Raw genomic sequence first — 22,459 nt, 5'->3', positions numbered from 1 at the left:
GACTTTGTTTGGTAAAAAAACTTATAAATTTTATATAATCAGTTGTCTGCTATGCACAAAGTACTGGCAGAGCCTAGTCTCACCTATATCCTCCAAGTATAAGGAACTGAGACTATCAGGGCAATTCATGCCAGCTTTTTGCAAACTTTTAGAATCCATAAGAAGTATAGACTAATATCCGACCTCTCAATAGAAGCTTCACTTCTTTGCAAACTCCGATTCCCACATCTGGGCCCAGAGTTCCAATAGTATTTGACCACTCTGGGGCTTCCTGGTTGTACCATTCTGTGGCTGTTTAAGATGGAAGGTCTGTGAGTGCTACATTTGCTTCCATTCCAATGCCTCTTGCTGGTTCCCCTCCTTAATTCCTGAAATTTTGGGGGCATTCCTTTTTTGCAGAACAAGTCTGGGTTGAAGGTACTTTTGTTTTTTACTTTATTTCTTAATCATTGTTCGGTAGGACGATTTTTTTGTTTCATCTTTTCTGAAGTACATAGTGAGAACTGGGCTGCTCTGCTTCTATTCACTCCACCATCTTGATCTTCATCCAAATGCTCTCCACTCTGCCTCCTGACTCTGATTCCTAGATTTTATAACATGTATCTATCATCTTAATATGAAGTATTATTCAACTACCCTCCTCCTCCACTTTACATATCCTGTTTCTTTCAAGTAAGGCATATCCTTCCATGAGCCTGTAGAAGAAGGTATTCATGTAGGAAATGGATTTGACTGCTTCTGATGTATTTTCTCTTCAAATTAAATGCCTTTACTGGTTCTATACTGGTCCCCTTAATTCTAGTGTCTTCTCTCAATTGATTATTTCCCATTTACCCTATATATAGCTTGTTTGCACATTTTATTTTATTTTATTTTATTTTTGCAAATTGTCTCCTCCATTAGACTGTGAGTTCCTTCAGGGCAAAAACTTTTTCCTTTTTTTGTATCCCTAGCATTTAGCACAGTGCCTGTCACATAGCAAGTGCTCAATAAATATGTATTGACTGACTATTGCTAACCTGGATTTCTATTAACATGTAATAACTGAGTATCTGGATTCTAATACTCCTGCCTGTTTCACATGGGTGGGGTCTTAAGCAATACGAGATATCCTTACCGGACGATATTTCCCACAAACCTAAACCCAAGACTTTCAAGTATCAGAGTTGGCTGGTAAACAGACTATTCCAATTATTCTGTTTCCTGTAGCAGACAGTGGATCCTGGAGAGAAAATTGTAAGCTCTCCATCCCTCTCTCTGTCTTTTCTACTAACAGCCAAGGAACCTCGCCACAGGAGCCCTGACATTAGACTGCAGTTTTACAAGCTAGTTGCTGATACAAATTGCTTTCATGGAGGCCATGCTTTAACTTTCTATATTATATAACACATTTAAACAGAAGATAACTAGTTATTTAAACAGATAGACACTGAGGGCTTTTTTTCACAATTAGTCTGGCAATTCTTGATTCTCAAGCTAATGTAGACAAGGATACTCTAGAAGATATACTATAACTGAGAACAAAATAAGTCAGTGGCAACCATTTTCATAAATCAGGGATATCTGGTAAATTTACCAGGGATTCTATGCTATAATACCTGATATGTCACCACTAGCTTTATAAAAGTCATAATATAGTTCAATGACTCACATTCTCTCTCTCCTTTGAAAACTTTTTTTCTTCATTTTAAGCAATGATTAACATAGAATGAAGTACCATCTCAAAATTTTTTAAATTTAAACTTCAGCCAATTTTATAGCTGAATTCTATATAAGAATAAACTGACTGTATATTATCTACTGCAAGGCTGCCTTGCTCATTTTAATTAAAGTATTCTCCTTCCTGATGATTGGCTAACATGAACCCTATCTACCTATGTCAAATGTCACATTGTGGTTAATCATTCATCAGGTATAGTTAATGAGTTTCTTGTATACTTAGATATTGTATTAAAATAATTTTCTGCCTAGGTGTGTGCTATTTTTGGCATATTCTTCTATATTACTTGGGATATTTCTGATCCATCAATTAATTGGAAGGGCAAACCAAAGCCTTACTCCTGAGAAACTACAAGCAAAAAGATATATAATGTCTCTCTTATTACAAAGAATCAAAAGGTTTGGTGGGAGCTATCTGCTGAGGTACCCAGAAAAAAAAAAGGTACTCCATCAGCCAGCACCACACCACCCACACGTAGAACCACTGGTTACAGCAAATGGAGAAGTTTTGAATGCTGTGGATAAGTTCACTTACCTTGGCAGTATACTTCCTAGGGATGTATACATTGAGATTGAGGTTGATGCATGCATTGCCAGAACTAGTTCAGTGTTTGGTAGTCTCTGAAGGAAAGTATGGGAGAGAAGAGCCATTATGCTGACCTTGTTGTATGCCCATGAAACCTGGACAGTAAACCAGTACCATGCCAGAAACTGAATGGCTTCCATTTGAAATGTCTCTGGAAGATTTTGAATGTCACCTGGCAGGATAAGATACCAGACACTGAGGTCCTTTCTCGAACTAAACTGCCAAACATTCAAACTCTACTTCAGAGGGCACAAATCCAACGCACTGGCCACATTGTTCAAATGCCAACCATACTCTCACCTGAAAGACTATTTTATGGAGAACTCACACAGGGCAAATATTCACATGGCAGTCAGAAGATGAGATACAAGGGCACTCTCAAAAGTCTCTCTTAAGAACTTTGGAAGTGATTGTGTGACATAGGAGACATTGGCATAGGACTGAAGGTGCTATGCTCTATGAGCAAAGTAGAATTCAAGTAGATCAAAAGAAATACTAGATACGCAAATTTAGAGAATCCACTCCAAATGTTCACATGGACTATTTGCGCCCCACCTGTGGTAGAGCATTCAGAGCTCGTACTGGTCTGATTGGACACAGTCAGACACACTGTAACTTGATTCTAACATGGTGATGTCATTTTGGTCCTCTTTGAGGGTTGTGCTGGTAACTGTTAACATTTAAATAACATTAGGAGGAGGGGGAAATGTTCACAGGACATACCCTTACATTTAATTTGCTTTAACATTTTCTTTAGTCTAGACAATCAACAAAATAATAAATTAAGCCCTGCTTCATAATGTTTGCTGATTCCAAGGTCTAACTGCTCCTACTAAAAATGTCCCAATTGGCTCTTTGCTCTTAACTGGCTCCAGGCCCCTGCCTGATACCCAGTGAGTTCTATTGCTAAGTAAGGAGATTCAGCGTGACATGAACATACCTACCATAAAGAAAATTGGGTGATTTGACATACATAAACATTAGTAAGAAAAGTGTCCAATTATATCTAAGAGTTTGAATTTAAAAGATAATTGGTGTGAGTAGTTGAAGGAACTTTAGAGATCATCCAGATCATTCCCTCACATAGTGATGAAGAAACAGGAACTCCATAGGTACAATTATAAGCTATCCTGAGAATTTGACGGGCTACTAATTTGTTATACATGATGTGTGTAACAACCTCTCTGGGCTGTTCCCCCACCATATGATGGCTGCTAATTTGGATTCTAGGGATAACACTATGGGTGGGTTTGCACTCCCAATACTATAGCTCATGAGCCCCCATAGGTATGCTTTCTATTAATCAGCCAATAGACACAATTAGTTCTTAGCAAAGACATTTATTAAAAGGCAAAGTAAGAAAAGAAGTCACAAAATATTCCCCTCCTTGGTTAAACCTAGGATTCACTCTTCCACTAATACAAATAGCATCCACTAATACACATATACATAGAAGAGTAAGCACAAACATAGAATACAATGGTACTGAACACTGAGGAGACCTGTGGCCAAGGCTGCTTACTACAATGGTACTACAGAGATTGAAAGTCCTTTCTCTCTTCACACAGCCCTGTCTGCAATCCAACTCAAATGCCAGGTCTAACTCCCTTAAATCCACAGTCAGCTCCCTTCTCTGCTTCTAAAGGTACCAATCCTGGAAGCTATTTCCTTCCTGGAATGATTGCTCTGTGTTCACTATGTATGTATGTATGTATGTATGTATGTATGTATGTATGTATGTATGTGTGTGTGTATACATATACATGTATATATGTATGTGTGAAGGGGCAAGAGGTGTGACTGATGCTTTCAACCAATCATTAGATATTTCCCATGTGATGTCAGTTTCTCCCAGCCAGTAACTAATTATCTTCTCAAGCTGATCTAAGAACTCTTCACACACTGCTGTGTGAAGGAGGTTATAGGAAAACTCCTTAACACAACCTTTACCCATATACCCCAGGACTGTTGCAGTGGGCTCTGTCTCTTCTAGAACAGATATTGACAGTCTAGCTAATCATCAGCACCAGAAAAAATTTTATCACTATCTTTTATGTACTACTTTTAACACCTTCACTGAGATTAGAATTAAAAAACATTTGAAACCAGGCAGCTGGCCTGCATTCTCTTAGCCTTTGCATGGTTCAGTCTAAGCTGACACTTCCAGGATGGGGTTAGGACACCCCTGTTTCCACAGAGCTCTATGTACTTGAACAAACACAAAGTAACAACACATATTACAGACTCCTTACTGCTTATCAGATCAAAGTAAAAATCTTTGTCATATTATTCAAGATTTTCTATTAAGTACCCCTAACAGACCTCCTACTTAACCTCTCTTTATTTCCCAACTTAGCCTTTCCCTTCTAACACACACAAAGTCTCTGCTGGTTCCTGCATCTGTACTTATGCTCACAGCATAGCTCTAGCCTAGAATCCCTTTCTTTACCTTCCACCAATTAACAAGCATTAATTTCAGGACGAGTCAAAACTCACTTCCTTCAAAGACTGTTATTTGTTAATTCTATATCCTCACTGTAACTTTAAAAAAATTACAGCTGTATTTAGTATGAAATGCATTTATACAGATTCAGACCCATGATTTCATTAGTATGGGAGACTCCTTGTACTCATGCAGAACAGCAATTTACTTAGTCATGGTGTTGGAGGGTTCCTTGGGTGACTGAGAGGTTTAATGACTAGCCAATGGTCATATAGCTTAATATATATTAGAGGCAAAACTTGAACCCAGGTCACTCTGACTCTAAAGCCAATCTTCTGATCACTGTACCATGCTGTTTCTCATACTATATAACACTTGTAAGACGTTGTTTTATATTTCTTAAAGTTGTTTCATATTTGTATGTTTGGCTTTCAACTAGATTGTAAGCTCTATGACTTATGGACTCATCTTCTATTTCTTCTGTATTCCTGACTAGTCGTAGAGTGTTCTGTTTATAGTAGGTGCTCAATAAATATGTAAAGTAATAAGTATAAAACTAAACACATATCTAGAAACTGGGAGTATTTAAGATAAATGCTTTCTACAATAAGATATTAACCTCTATGATATTTGTCATCTCTTGTAAAAAATGACCTATCTCTTGCTCATGATGAGAACTGTTGTTATTCCTCACTGTGCAAAGTAATTTTGATATTGTAAAATTAAAGAAATGGGATTTTAGGGGAAATACTCCACAAAGGTACAAAAGGAAAAAGAGGAAGTGGAACCAATTATCTAAGCCACGGTCATTCACCACAATGCCCACTTGCCAAGGAGATCAAAGGTTAAAGTAGGTTCCCAGTATGGAAAAAGAAAATTAGTAGAGGGCCCAATAAGAGGAAACAGTTTTGAAATAGGAAAAGTTTAGTCTACTGGTGATATTTGCAGATAACAGTCACATAGAGATCAGTTGCAAACAAAAGATGATACCTGGCAAAGCAACAGCCAGCCAAAAAGACTCGTGACCTCTAGGGGAGACTGTTTCTAAAACAAAACTTGAAGAAGGCAAGTTTCATCAAATTAGGGATTTCAAAGGGCCACAATCATCAACATCTCCCATAAGTGAAGGAGATAGAAACAAAAGGAAATATGTAAAGAGCTAGATAAGTAGGCAGAGTTTGGCTCTATCAAATCAGACACCTTTTTATACTTAACAATAAATAATCAAAAGAAGATCTTGCATTCTTTACAACATTGTACATTCTTTACAAAAACACCCATCAATTTTGTGATGGAAAAGATGTAGTCTATTGTGGAACATCATTTGCAAAGTCCTGAGCATTCCCTTCTAATCACTGATGTCCTCAATGCATAGGAAGATTATTACCAAAAAAAAAAGTCTATAGAGGGGAAAATAGATATATGGTTTGATCATTATTGATATTCTCTTCATTGTCTTTTTCTGGGTAAAAGGTCGGAGATATTTTTTCCCATGTGTCATCTCCAGCAGCAACCTTTTCTATAGGTCTGTTCCAGCTGCTTTTCCCATTTTTTTAATGCCACTCTCACTTCCTTAAGAATTATATCTTGAACTGTGATGTTAGAATATAAATATGCCAACTATATTGACCTTGATGCTGAAAAGTTTGTCATAAAAATCTTCATAGATCCTTTGTATCATTTGCCTGTTTGTTTTCCTTCCAGTCTCATCCTTAACCACCACTGAGATGATTGCTTAGTTTTTGGATTTCTCAAAAACTTTGTTCATACACGTTTTTCCTTCATGCTGTTTTATGACGTGACACTGCTCATAATTTTTCACCATGCTCCCCTAAAAGATTTCACAAACGGGCCTATATTTTAAATTGCATAACTGTTGGCTGCCATGCCCCCTAATTTGGCAAAGAAAGAAAGAGAATTCTAATGAAAGTGGTTTTTAGGCTCTTTGGGTCACCTCTTTATGGCAACTGTTTTATATCAGGTAAATCAGTACTGATGTCCAATTCCTACTTTTCACATCAATAACTCTTTAAAATAGGTCAAGCCAGAGTTGCTTGGATTGCATGATATTTCTTTTTCTCCTTTCTATTATTTTTCTGGTTCTATATTAATTCATCCAACAAGTATCTACTTAGGGCCTGCTATATGCATAACATTTTGCTTGGCAATGAGGAATGTAAAATATTAAAGAAAAGTAAAGTATACAATATTTAAGAAAAGTAAAGTAGACTATAGCAATTGCCTTCTAGTAGACCATATACATACATATTGTTTTATTTTTTGGCCCATAACCTAATAACCTAACTGCATCCCACCTCATAATTCAAGGTGCTACTAATGAATTGATTTCTATTGTAGAAAGCTAAATGATGGACCAAATTCCTGTGTAGAACTGGATCCATTTATTAATTGTTACATACACCCCATGTTGAAAAACTCCTTTTCTAAACAGAATGCTTGTTTTAAGTATAGTTTATTATAATCTTTTTATGCTTGTATGGCAAGAGTTAATAGCTATTTGTTAAGTTTTTGTTTTTTAAAGTAAATTACAATTGCTTCCAAACTATTAGTGGGCTCACTAAAAATTCCTCAGTGCTTTTCCTCTTTGGTCCTTCTCTAAAAAGTTCTATTGTTAGATAAGGGTAACTTCTTGCAAGGCAAAACTTGGATTTTATCCCTACTTTATTTCTTATTAGATTCAACCTAATGCTTTAACCTGTTGAAAATTTCTTAGATTCTAACTCTCTTATCCAATTGATCTTTATGTCATCTGTCAATTTGATAAGCATGCTACCTATGTCTTTATCCAAGTTAATTGATAAAAATCTCAACACAAAACCAAGAATAGACCCAGAGGGCACTTCATTGGAGATCTCCTGCCATGTTGACTTTGAACCATTAACAACAATTTTTTTAGTGCAATCATTCAACCAGTTTCAAATCTATATAATCGTATTAGCATCTAGTTCACAGCTTTCCAACTTTTCTACAAGAATAGCATATGATAATTTACCAAATGTTTTGTGAAAATCGAGATAAAATACAGGTGTGTCAGAGCCCATTTTAGACTTTGCCCTTTCAGACTTTGAGTGGCCACACTAAACCTTTTGGAAGATTATAAAGAATTAAAAACTTTGAGTGGCTCATCCATGGCTTCTAAAGGGGATGAAAACTTGATCATACCATTTGCCTGTGAAAAAGGCAGGAAGTACTGGGGATTGGCAAGACAGTACCTTACTTTCTTAGTGCCTTTTCTCTGCCTATCTTGCCTGTTCACTAGTTAGACACCCATGAGAGACTTTAAAAACAAAGGAGTCAAACCCACTAGACAGTCCAATTATAGAATCAAGTCTAGCTGGTGAAAGGTATTAAGAATCTGGTACCTGGAGCCTGGGACCCTGCTCAGGAGACAGCCATCCCAAAGCAGAGGTTTCTGTTGCACCTGGGTGCAGGCTCACAATTTTTCTTAAAGTGTATTGCGGTATCCTAGGCCAAGATGTTAGCTGAGCCTGAAGCTAGAGGCAAAGCTAAGTACAGCCATGCATTTAGGTAGTATTGATAGGAGACTGCGAGGGCATCAGCAGCCCTGCAGCATCAGAGATCCTCTACATAAATCTCTTTTAAGTTGGTTGATCCCTATGTATCCACATCAATCTCTTCAGATAACTCCTGTTTTTCCTTCTTTGGAAGTATTTCCCAACTCCAATGGCTAACCACACTGTTCAAATGCCAAACGTACATTTGCCCAAAAGAGTATTTTACAGAGAATTCACACAAGGCAAGTGCTCACACAGGAGTCAGAAGAGGATACTCGCAAGGTCTCTCTGAAGAACTTTGATATAGATTGTGAGACATGGGAGACACTGGAGGAGGACTGTCCAGCATGACATGCCCACATCACAGAAGCAACTGTGCTCTATGAGTAAAGCAGAATTGCAGTAGCTCAAAAGAAATGTGAGATGTGCATATTTAGAATCATCTCTTTCCAAGTGTTCCGACAGACCACTTGTGCTCGACCTAAGGTAGAGCTTTCCAAGTTCATATTGGTCTGATCAGCCAGTCAGACACACTGTACTTTGACCTTGACATCGTGATGTCATTTTGATCCTTTTTGATTATGAAAGACAGCAACTATTTCCTTTTCTATCTTCAGAATTTCATTCCTGAGAGTTTTCTATCCTTTTGGGAACAGATATCTCCTATAGAATGTTAGTCCACAGGAGAGGAGGCGACAAAACCTTCCAGTTAAAAACAGCACAAGAAAAGATTTAGATTTGGAAATGTGCCCTGACTGAGGACCCATTGATTAGTCATGCACAATCTTACTAGAGAATAATGGAAGACAGAGTTGAATGGTGGGTTAAGGAATTTTGAGCATAAGCAATAAGTAACTGTTTTGGATAGAAGTCTGACATAATGAAAAATTGGGTATGAAAGATTTGAGAGGAATCTAATAAATTAATTTCTAATAAAAGATGCTAGGTAATTCATGGGTTACCTTTCTCAGATATTTCATATTACGTGAGACTTAACTGAAAACAATCCTTTAACCTAAATGAGTAACTCTAAAGGCAGAAATTTAAGATAACCGTTTTTTAGCACAATTACTAGGGCAACCAGTATAACCAAAATTAGGTGAACTCTAACTCCACCATTATTACCAGCACACAAAGGAGGCATTTAGCTGGGATATTTGAGAAGGCAGTGACTCATGTGGATTGTAACCCTGTTGCCTTTGGCCAGATATCAAGTGGGATCCGGCCCAAGTAAATTGCCAGGACTCAAATCTAGTGAAGGTGCACTGCCTGGGGGAGTTTCTTTCACTTGGGCATTTTTCTGTGTGTCTCATCTAAGAAAGTAGAGTTAAGAGGAAGTATTCTGGTCCATCTTCCTAACCTAGGTATCTTGTTTGCTGTAGCTCTTTTTGGAGCCTGCTCAAGAGAGGAGGTTTGTGAGTATAAGGCAATTCAAATATAACTTATACTCAAACTATTGTTTTGTTCAGTTGTGTCTTTGGATACTATCCATGGGGTTTTCTTGGCAAAGATATTGCAGTGGTTTGCTATTTTCTTCTCCAGTGGATTAAGGTAAACAGCAGTTAAATGACTTCCCCAAGTTCACATAGCTAGTAAGTGTCTAAGACTGGATTTGAACTCAGGTCTTCCTGACTCCATGCCTAGCACTCTATCCACTGAGTCATCTAGCTGTCTTTATACTCAAATTATCTAAGACTAAGTGTCATTAACTTGAAGACACACATTTGAGTGCCTCACATATAATAAAAGAAACCCTTTAAACAGGTGAAGCCCTCCATTTGTTCTTCAGGTTATATGCTACAGGTGTCTTCTCTGCCTACACACTGAGTTGGTCCTGGCTGCATCTACACATCAAAATTTGAAATGGTGAATCCAGCAATGTGCTAGGTAATTCTAGGTCCAAATGAACTTTTAATCCAGTTACCCAAATATTTTGAAGAAAGTATATTACAGCCTAAATTACTCAGACAATTGCCTCTATTCTGTACTCTATTTCGCATGTGGTCAGGATCTGAGTTTCCTAACCTCTAGACCAGGGGTTCTTAATTTTTTAAATGTCATGGACCCCTCTTTGGCAGTCTGGTGAAGCCTCTGGATCTCTTCTCAGAATAATGTTTTTTTTAAAATAAGTAAAATGAAATGCATTAGCATTACAAAGGAAATTGGTAATATGAAATACAATTATCAAAATTTTTTTTTAAAGTTCACAGATTCCACATTAAGAACTCTTGCTCTTGGCTCTCCAGCACAGAAGTCTTCAGACCATGGGGATCCTGAAGATGAAGCATCCTAGTACACCAGCCCCACCTCAGACCTGAAGATTGGGGATTGGGACTTCCTGATACAGAGGATGTAAGGTCAGGGAGTGAACAACACCCCCACCCCCATGTGAGGAAACTGAGGTCCTATATATTTGAGTAACTTACCCATACCTTCCCCCTTTGAATCCTCACCCAACCATCCCATTTCTCAGGGAGATACATAGGGAACAACTCATTTGCTTTACCTGTCCCATTTGCACTATGGGACTTTGTTTCTGACCTTTTTCTTATCTTGACTTGCTAATGTTGAAAATGGATTTTGGGAGAACATAACTGATTCATTTTGTGCATATTTACTATTATTATATGTCTTCCTTTTTCTATGTGACACTAAATGTCTCCTTCAGTACTTCCCTTAATCCAGGGGTGGAGAACCTGTGGCCTTGAGGGCTTCTAGGTCCTTGGGTGCGGCCTTTTGACTGAGTCCAAGTTTTACAGAACAATTCCTTTTATTGAGGGCATTTGTTCTGTGAAGTTTGGATTCAATCAAAGGGTTGCAGTGGAGGACCTGGAGGACCACATGTGGCCTTGAGGCTGCAGGTTCCCCATCCCTGCCCTAATCACATTAGCATTACTCAAGAAAACTCATAGGACTTTGAACAGTTAACAGTAACTCAACCACTTCTCTTTATACTATCTAATATGGCACGAGTGGAAGCTTAACAAATTATAATTAATTAACTAATAAAAAAGTCTGTGCTAAAAGCCTTTGTAACAGCTTAAGCATCCTTTTTCTTTGATTAAAAATGTATCTTTTCTAGTCTATTTGCCCTACCATACATACATATATATATGTATGAATGTATGGTTATACATATATGTAATATACACACACTATATAAAAATACATATACACACAGTTTTTCATCTATATGTGTATACATATACATATATACACCTATACACCATCTACAGAATTGTGAGACACACACGTCCATCACTTACTGATGGTGTGTGTCACACTCTTGATGGATAAATAAACTGTAGTATACATGTCTGTAATACGGCCGTGCTGGCTTATTGGTGCAGTGACTATCAAGGACTCTGAAAATTCTTTCAATACTGATTCTGTCTAGTTTTAGACTTTTACATTTTCTTTGGACTCCCACTATTTCTGTTGGTGATTCTACTGTCTTTTCTTAAATGACCCAAATCATCTTCTTAAAAATTAACTTTTTATTTACGTCTTTTTTTACTCACAGTCCTTGCTACCTGTGTACACCCAGTAAACCTTATCTTATAACATGGATAAACAGTTAAGAGAAACCTGACACAGTTACCATTCCTGACAGTTAACATCTGATAATGTTTGCAGGCAGTAAGTATACACTAATGGGCCAATTAGAACAGCTTCTGTCTGCTTTCATTGACTGATTGGTAAACAGTAGCTCAAACCTTAGCATACCCTACCCTCACCCCAATGCAGTCTCCTTGGCCCTAGTGAAGAATCATAATCCCTGTAGCCACAGAATCAATGGATTCTCCTTTCTCACTTTTCCTTGCAAGGTTATATTCGCTCTTATCCCAGCAAAGGTAGCGATTGTAACACTTGAATGAGTATTTATGAAGCTCTCTCCAAAGTTCAGTTGAAAACCCCTTATGGACAAATGAAATATTTCATAGATATTTTATTACTTGAAGTTGGTTGAGAACCACAGCTGAGATTCACTTTGTACAGGGCAGAATTATGTTTCTGTAGCCTAATAAGTAAAGGATGTTTCATAGGAGTTGGGGGCTGAATGATGATCTAACGAAACTAAGTAAAAGCAAGTCTAATTTATATATCTCATTGCTTGGTTCCTCAGACTTTCCAATTGTTTGACTTTGCTTCTTTTCCCTTATTTACTGGAAGTTACCAAGGTTTGCATTGTATATTTCCACAAATTTTCCAATTTTATGAATAGCAAAAATCAAAGTCTTGGGCAACTTTTTAAAATCAGTATTTTTGCCTTTCAATTCAGGATTAACTTCTCAGGATATGTACATAGACTTAGGTGTACTTCAGTGTACATATTACAACACTGAGAGTGGATGCCAGCAGCCAATTTAAATTATGGCAATTATTGAGTTTTGTTACAGAGACATAGGTGAAAAGCATAGTCCTTCTGTTCCTAATTATATTTGTGTTTAAAATCATGTCCTACTAACAACAATAACAAAATATATATATATATATATATATATATACATATATATATATACATATATATATGTATATATATGCATATATATATATATATATATACACAACAGCTGTATAATGTCACAGGAAAAATCCTGTGCAATGAATAAGCCACAATTACTGAAGAACTGGAAAAGAAAGTTGCTGCCATTAAAGTCCTTGGCCCTGTCCAATGATTCAACATTAGAAACAGACATGGTTTTATAAGTGAATATGACAGTAAATAATATGCAATACTATCTGTTTTGCTGCAGTACCCCTAAGGACCATTGGGCCTTTATATCTACTTGGGAGCTGAAACCTCTAATAGGTGTTATCTCCCTCTATTAGAAAGTGAGTTCCTTGAAGGTAGAAACCGTCTTGCTTTCTTCTTCTTTCTAGTGCTTAGCACTATGCTTTGCACATAGTGCTTGATAAATCCTTTTTTCATTCATTTTAAGTATTCTAACACAGTAGCATAACTGTCATTTTGCCCAGACCAAGGGTATTATTATATGTCCTCTTTTGCTTCAAACACTATCTATATCAAAAAAATTTTTTAAAAATCTAAATAGTTAGATCCAAGATAGTGGAATAAAGGCAGGGGCTCTCCTAAGCTCTACCCCAAACTCCTCCAAATAGCTTTAAAAATGACTCTAAACAAATTCTAAAGCAGCAGAACCCACAAAAAGACAGAGTAAAACAAATGTCTAGCCCAAGACAACTTAGAAGGTCAATAGGAAAGGTCTGTCATACCTGGGTGACAGTAGAGTACAGTCTATCCCAGGCCTTGTCAACACAGCCCCTACCACAGCAAACCAGGAGCAGGCCTTGGGAGTAACTGAATCAGCAGAGGCAGCAGCTGCTTCAAGAGCTTGCAGCCCACAGAGACAGTAAGGGGGTTGAACAACTGATCGGAATGAGATTACAGGATCTTTTTGCTAGCACTGAGGCAGGACTCCATTGCTTTGCCCATACTCAGATCCAGGTCACAGTCCTGGACGGGAGTCCAGGGGCAAGGAAGTGGCCACAGTGAAGGGGGAATCCTCCTCACAGTTCCAGGGCAGAAAAGAATGCTTGTGGTCTCTCACAGACCAGAGCACAGCCCAAGAGAGTAGTAAACAACCCTCCTTAGATCATAGCACCTTAAAGAACTGAAAACTTACAGGTCCCTAGAAGCATCTCTGAAAACAGTTGCACAAAACTCCTGAAGCTTGGGATAGTGCACCCTCCACCCTGGAAGCAGATCTCTACCTTAACAAAGAGTTAAAAGTCAACTAATGGGCTGGGAAAATGAGTAAACAACAGAAAAAAAAATACTCCGAGTATTGAAAGTTACTATGATGACAAGGAAGATCAAAACACACACTCAGAAGAAGACAATAAAGTCAAAGTTTCTACATCCAAAGCCTCCAAGAAAAATATGAATTGGTCTCAAGCCATGGAAGAGCTCAAAAAGGACTTTGAAAATCAAGTAAGAGAGGTAGAGTAAAAATTGGGAAGAAAAAAGAGAGTGAACCAAGAAAATCATGAAAAATGAGTCAACAACTTGGTAAAGGAGACATAAAAAAATGCTGAAGAAAATAATACCCTAAAAAAACAGACTAGACCAAATGTTAAAAGAGGTCCAAAAACTCAATGAGGAGAAAAATACCTTAAAAGCAGACTTGGCCAAATGGAAAAGGAGGTCCAAAAGCTCACTGAGGAAAATAATTCCTTAAAAATTAGAATGGAACAAATGGAAGCTAATGGCTATAAGAAATCAAGAAATAATCAAAACCAAAAGAATGAAAAAAATAGAAGACAATGTGAAATATCTAATTGGAAAAACAACTGCCCTGGAAAATAGATTCAGGAGATATAATTTTAAAATTATTTGACTTCCTGAAAGCCATGATCAAAAAAAGAATCTAGATATGGTCTTCCAATAAATTATCAAGGAAAACTGCCCTGATATTCTAGAACCAAAGGGTAAAACGGAAATTGAAAGAATCCACCAAGACTTAACCCTTCTCAGCAATGTAAGGATCTAAGACACCTCCAAAAGTCTCATGATGGAAAATGCTATCCACATCCAGAGAAAGAACTACAGAGTTAGAATGCAGATTGACACATACTATTTGTGCTTTTTTTCTCTTGTGTTTTATTTTGTTTTCTCTTTCTTGTGGTTCCTCCTATTAGTTCTAATTCTTCCTTACAACATGATTAATGTGAAAATATGTTTAATAGGAATGTATATGTAGAGCCAATATCAGACTGCACACTGGCTTGGGGTGGGAGGGGAGGAGGGAGATGGAGAAAAATTTGAAACTCAAAAAGCGTATGAAGTGATTGTTGAAAACTAAAAATAAATTAATAAAAAAAAAGAATCTACCAATCACCTCCTAAAAGAGATGCCAAAATGAAAACTGCCAGGAATATTATAGCCAAATTCCAAAGTTCTCAGGTCAAGGAAAAAATATTGCAACCAGCCAGAAAGAAATACTTCAAGTAACGTGGAGCCACAGACAGGATAACACAAGATTTAGCAGCTTCCAAAATAAAAGATCAGAGGGCTTGGAGTATGATATTCTAGAGGGCAAAGGAGCTAGGATTACAACCATGTATCACCTACTGAATATAATCCATGAGGTGGGGAAATGGACATGCAATAAGACAGAGGACTTTGAAGCATTCTTGATGAAAAGACCAGAGCTGAAAAGAAAATCTGACTTTCAAATACAAGACTCAAGAGAAGCGTAAAAATGTAGATATGAAAGGAAAATCATAAGGGACTTAATAATTTTTAACTGTTTACATTCCTACATGGGAAGATGGTATTTGTAACTCATAAGATCTTTCTCATTATTAGGGTAGTTAGAAGGAGTATATATAGACAGAGGGTACAGGTGTGAGTTGAATATGAAGGAATAATATAAAAAAATAAAATTAAGGATGAAGAGAGAGGAATGTATTGGGAGAAAGAGAAAAGGAGAAGTAGAACAGGATAAATTATCTCACATAAAAAAAGGCAAGAAAAAGCTTTTACATTGGAGGGGAAGGAGGAGGTATTAGGAGTGGGTGAACTTTACTCTCAACAGCACTGGCTCAAAGAGGGAATAACATACACGCTCAATTGGGTATAGAAATCTATTTTACCCTACAGGAAAGTAGGAGGGAAAGGGGATAAGAGAAGCAGGGAGGGGTGATAGAAGGGAGGGCAGATTGGGGGAGGGGGTAGTCAAAAGCAAAACACTTTTGAGGAGGGACAGGATGAAAGGAGAGAGAATAGAATAAACTGAGGGAGGGGGATAGGATGGAGAGAATGTCAGCAACAGTAGCTGTGAAAAAAATGTTGAAGCAACTTTCTCTGATTAAGGTTTCATTTCTCAAACATATAGAGAACTGAGTCAAATTTATAAAAATAAAAGCCATTCCCTCATTGATAAATGATCAAAGGATATGATCAGTTTTCAGATGAAGTAATCAAAGCTATCTATAGCCATATGAAAAAAAACTAACTACTGATTAGAGAAATGCAAATTAAAACAATTCTGAGGTGCTACCTCATACCTATTAGATTGTCTAATAGGACAGAAAAGGTAAATGACAAATGTTGCAGGGGATATGGGAAAAAATGAGACTTTAATGCAGTGTTGGTGGAGTTGTGAACTGATCCAACCATTCTGTAGAGCAATTTGGAACTGTGCCCAAAGGGCTATTGAACTATGCATACCCTTCGACCTAGCAATACCACTACTAGGTCTGTATCCCAAAAGAGATAAAAAAACCAAAAAGGAAAAGGACCTATCTGTACAAAAACATTTATAGCTGCTCTTTTCTGGAGATAAAGAATTAGAAGCAGAGGGGAAGCCCATCAATTGGAGACTGGTTGAACAAGTTGTGGTATGTGATTATGATGAAATACTATTGTACTATAAGAAATGATGGGCAGGATGCTCTCAGAAAATACTGGAAAGACTTGCATGGGCTGATGCAAAGTGAAATGTACTGTGTACAAAGTAACAGCAATATTTTAAGATGATCAGCTGTGAATGACTTAGCTATTCCCAGTAATGCAATGATCTAAGACAACTCTGAAGAACTTGTAAAAAATGCTATCCATCCCCAGAGAAAGAACTTATGGTATCTGAATACAGATTGAAGCATACTTTGTTTTTACTTCCCTTATTTTTCTTGAGTTTTTTTGTCTCTATTTTCTTTCACAACATGACTATTATGGATCTGTTTTCCATGACTACACATGCATAACCTATATCAAATTGCTTGCCTTCTCAATGAGGGGGATTGGGGTAGGAGGAAGGGAGAGAATTTGTAAAATTTTAAAAACAAATGTTAAAAATTGTTTTTACATGTAACTGGGGGAAAAGAAAATACTATATAAAAGCAAAAAAAAAACCCACTATCTATACCCTGGGCAAGTCACTTAACCTCTCTGCCTCAGTCACCTCATCTGTAAAATGATTACAATAGACTCTATTTCATAGGTTATTGTTAAAATCAAATGAAATTGTATGTACGTGTGTGTATATGTCTCTCTATATACACATATATGCATATAGGTGTAAAGCATTTTGTAAAACAAAGCACTATATTAATGCTACTGTTGTTGTTGTAGTCATTATTCTTCCTGCACCCTCCCCACAAATTATTTCTCTGCCCATGATGACAGGCAAGAGCCACTTATTTGAGTTAGCATGTAGGGGAGTGAAATTTATATGATATCTCTATTTGGAATGACCCACGTCACCTTCAGTTCAACATGTTTAAAACTGAACTCATCTTCTACAAAACCCCAGTCTCCTTTCCCATCATGGGATGGAGGTGAGAGGGACTTGTGGATTCCTCCTTTGGAATACCTTTTAGATTGGTCCCTCTCTATTCCCACTGACACAATCCAGTTTCAGGCCCAGCGTGTAAAAAAAGTGAGTAGCCAGACTGAAAGGAAAAGAAAGTTATTAGTGCCTTAAGAAAAAACCCTTGGGCTAGTTGAAGCTGCAGCTTCTCAGGGTACAGGTTGGGTTCTTATGTTTTATGCTTATTTAGAATTCGTGATCAATCAGTGACATTCTACAGCATACTCGAAATGGAGGAAGGGTAGAAGCCATGGGGTCCAAGGTGTTGCTAAAGGTCAGTTTTGTTCTTATGGGAAAATACATTTCTTGTTCCCCAACTGATAAATGGTCAAAGGATATGAACAGGCAGTTTTCTTTAAAGCCATCTATAGTCAAATGAAAAAATGCTCTAAATCACTATTGATTAGAGAAATGCAAATCAAAACAACTCTGAGGTACCACATCACACCTATCAGATTGGCTAACACGACAAAACAGGGAAATAATAAATGTTGGAGAAGATGTGGGAAAATTGGAACATTAATGCATTGTTGGTGGAATTGTAAAATGATCCAACCATTTTGGAGAGCAATTTAGAACTATGCCCAAAGGGCTATAAAAATATGCATACCCTTTGACCCAGCAATAGCACTTCTAGGGCTGTATCCCAAAGAGATCATAAAAATGGGAAAAGGACTCACATGTACAAAAATATTTATAGCAGCTCTTTCTGTGGTGGCAAAGAATTGGAAATTGAGGAGATACCCAACAATTGGGGAATGGCTGAACAAGTTGTGGTATATGAATGTAATGGAATACTATTGTGCCATAAGAAATGATGAGGAAGCAGAATTCAGAAAAACCTAGAAAGACTTGCATGGACTGATGCTGAGTGAAGTGAGCAGAACCAAGAGAACGTTGTGCACAGTAACAGCCATGTTGTGCTATGACTAACTTTGATAGACAAGAGCTGTGAACAGGATGTCAGCAATGCAAGGATCTAAGACTTCTCCAAAAGTCTCATGATGGAAAATGCTATCCACATCCAGAGAAAGAACTGTGGAGTCTGAATGCAGATCGAAGCATACTATTTGCTCTTTTTTTCTTCTGTTTTGTTTCCTTCTTCTTATGGTTCCTCCTATTGGTTCTAATTCTTCTTTACAACATGACTAATGTGAAAATGTTCAATAGAAATATATATGTAAAGCCCATATCAGATTACACACTGTCTTGGGAATGGATGTGGGGAGGGAGCGGGAGAAAAATTTAAAACTCAAAAGCTTATGGAAGTGATTGTTGAAAACTAAAAATAAATTAATTTTTAAAATTTAAGCAAAAAAAAATACATTTCTTAGTGTTTAGTCATATCAGAAAATCCTGGGTTGGCAGTAAACTTCTAAGATATTAGTGGCCCCTTCAAAAACAGAATCATTCTTGTTCATGCTGTTGTCTCTGATAGGAAGGGATGTAAAGTGCAAACCCCATACCTCTGTTCCCTTGGTCTCAGAGTTTATTTTACAGGGAAAACATGTTTCCATAAAACTAACAGTATTCAGGTTCACCCCACCACAAAACTGGAATGTATCACATCTGCCTCAGGAATCCCTAGCTTCCCTCAAAGCTCAGTCTACACGCCCTCTCCGCCATGAGGCCTTCCTGACCTCCATCTGCTAGTGTCTCTTCATTTTCCACCCCCACCCCCATCAGAAATTACCCTATATTTATTCAGCATGTAGTTAGTATCTACTAATATAGGAACATGTCATTTTCCCTGAGAGAATGTAAGCTCCTCGAGGGTAGGGATTGTTTTCTGTCTTCGTATTCTTAATGCCTAGTACTGTGCCTGTCATAGTAAGTAAACACTTAATGCCATTTGAACTAACAGATTCCCATGGGTCTAAGGAAATAATTGAGTTTCTATACTCTATGCTCTATCTACTGAATGTTTCTGATTTCTATGCTGCTGAAATTATGATCCTGAAAATCTATTCTAATTTCTTTGATCTCTATGTTGCTCCAAGGAGCCATAATGTCTAATAGCAATCTCTTCATAGATTGGGGAAGATAGAAACTTTTACTGGGAAAGATTTGGGAAAATATAATCTTTATTCTCTTGCTTCTCCTATTTTCTGTGCTGCCAATCTTTTTAATAGTTCTACCTGTTCTCCAGAAGGAGAATTTGAACTACTATTCTATGTCTTTTTTATTGCTTCTTCTATTCTTGAAATTATTTGAAGAAAAATCATAACGCCATAATGTTGCAATTTTTAAAGCAAATATGTGGCATATTCCCGTGTGAGGCTATTTTTTGCTTATATGTTCTCTTATAGTGAGAATGAGTTTGTTGCCTTGACATAACTGACTCCATTTTGTATCAGGCCACTATTTGTGATGAAGTGTTTTGATGTTTGTTTTTTAATAGTAATAGTGTAGTACAGGTTGGTAAATAGTGTGTGTTTACAAACAACTGATAAGTACGTGGGACCCCCAGATAGGACAGACTAGATAGAAAAATGATTTTAAAAAAAACAACCTCTTCATTATCATGTTATCAGGTAACAAACTGATCTTAAAAAATCAGGACACCAGACCTTTCCTTGGGTGCAAAAAGCATAGCTAGAACTAATTGTAAGAAGCCTAACAAGTCCCCCAGCTTTCAGCCTACTCTTAGGCTGCGACTAAGACTGGCTCTTGCCTTCCCCACACTTAATACCTAAGCATCCCCTCATTCTTTTGAGGGAAGTGCTGACTGACTGATTGGCAGGCAACTATCTCAAAGGGAGATATAAGGCCTCTGGCTGGAGAGAGAAGGAACCTTGTCATTGAATAGAAGACATCCCAAGAAAATCAGGTTGGTGACTGGTTCTTCCAGTGGCATTGATTTTTGTATTATCTAGTAAATGATATGAACTAATGTTTGCACACATTTGACTAATAAAGTTTGATTGCTAGCATTGCAAAGTGTCATTCTAGTGTTTTCATCATACTAGTTAGCATAAATAACAGCAAATCAGTTTCAGGAATGGCCTTGTATTACATTTTCCAATGCAAAGTCATTTAACTTACTTTCCAATACTATCTGCTACTCCCGTTGATTCATAAGTTCAGTCTTTAACTTCACTCATAGAATGCCTAGTGTAATGAGATAGGAAATGTCTCCCACACCTGAAGACCACAAGAGAAGCATACATGGTCTCACATGAGCTCATTTAAACCTAAACAGACAGTAGTAGCAATTATAAAACATACAATAGAGCTGTCATGACTTGTTCAGATAGAAATTTGAACTCTTATGAGATATGATTAGGCCCTAGTCTCATTTAATTGGATTCAAGATTCACACAATCATAACCATACAAAAATAAGGATGAAAATAGAGAATAAAAATATATTTGTCACATAGGTAGCACAGCTCAATCACTATTTGCTGAATTGAAATGAAGGTCTAGTTTTTAATCTGCTGAGTCTGAAATTAAAGATTTCTTTCCAGTGTCCATATATTTCACTTCAGCAGCTACATGATCAGGAATCGAGAGCTACATGTCTATCATTTGATCTAGGTGTTATATCCTAACGCAATTAAATACAATAAACACTGATTATGTACTATGTGTAAATCATCATGCTATACACAAAATTTAAAAAAAACTAATTGTTCAATCAAGTAGTTTACAATGCAGTGGTGGGATAGGTATGTTCACAAATTACTGATACAGGTTAGAAGATGATTAAGGGCACAAGAGAAATCCAACAGAGCTGCCTGAGACATTCAAACAGAGAAGAGTCACTTATTGGGAAGCAAGGGAGGGGTAAAGAGGAAAGGTGAGGATCAGGGAAAGTATCATGGAATGAAAGCACCAGAACTATGCTTTAAAAGAGAAGGACTTCAGTGGACAGAGATAGGCTGGGGAGATGAAGGCAATGTGTACAAAGGCAAATAAGAAATAGAGAATTAGGGAATGAGCTGCCCAATTTGACTAGAGTATCTAGTGGGAAAAAATAGGATACTATGAAATAAGACAGAAAAGGAAGTTGGAGCCACCTTGCACTGCTAATGAAAAGCTCTATGAGGCTTCTGAGTAATGAGTCAGTGTCTAATGGTGAACCACTGGATCACTCTGGCAGTGGTGTAAAGGATGGATCAGAGAATAGAGAGAATGGAGGTGGGAAAACCAGCTAGGTAGTTATTGAAATTTTCCAAGTGAAAGTTGATAAGTTACCTATTCCCCAGTAGATAAATGGTAAAAGGATACGAATAAACAGTTTTCAAAGGAAAAACAAATTGGAGCTATCAAAAATCTTAAGAAAAAAAATAACACGGGAAAACAGGTACACTAGCGCACTGCTGGTGGAGGTGTGAATTGATCTAGCCATTCTGAAAAGCAATATGGAACTATGCCTAGAAAGTTACGATACTCTGCATACCCTTTAGCCTAGCTATACCACTATTACCAATAATTATAACTAGCATTCATATAGCACTTTAAAGTTTGCAAAGCACTTTACAAATATTATCTCAGAAGGTAGGTGCTATTACCCTTATTTTACAGATGAAAAAACTGAGCCAGACAGAAGGTAAATGACTTGCCCAGGGTGGCAGAGAAGAAGTATCTAAGGCAACATTGGACTCAGGTCTTTCTGACTCCAAGTCCACTGTGCCAGAATGTTTAAAAATATTTATAACAGCTCTTTTCATGGTAACCAAAAACTGAAACTAAAGGGTTGTCCTCCTATTGGGAAATGGCTAAGCAAATTGTGATATATGAATGTAATGGAATATTACTGTGCCATAAGAAATGATGAAATGGACAATTTCAGAGGAAACTGGGAAGACCTTTATGAACTGATGAGAGAAAAC

This window comes from Phascolarctos cinereus, unplaced genomic scaffold (genome assembly GCF_003287225.1).
Source record: "Phascolarctos cinereus isolate Bilbo 61053 unplaced genomic scaffold, phaCin_HiC Scaffold_3;HRSCAF=262, whole genome shotgun sequence".
In the NCBI taxonomy this organism is placed as follows: Eukaryota; Metazoa; Chordata; class Mammalia; order Diprotodontia; family Phascolarctidae; genus Phascolarctos; species Phascolarctos cinereus.
Note: the sequence above shows the minus strand (reverse complement) of the source record.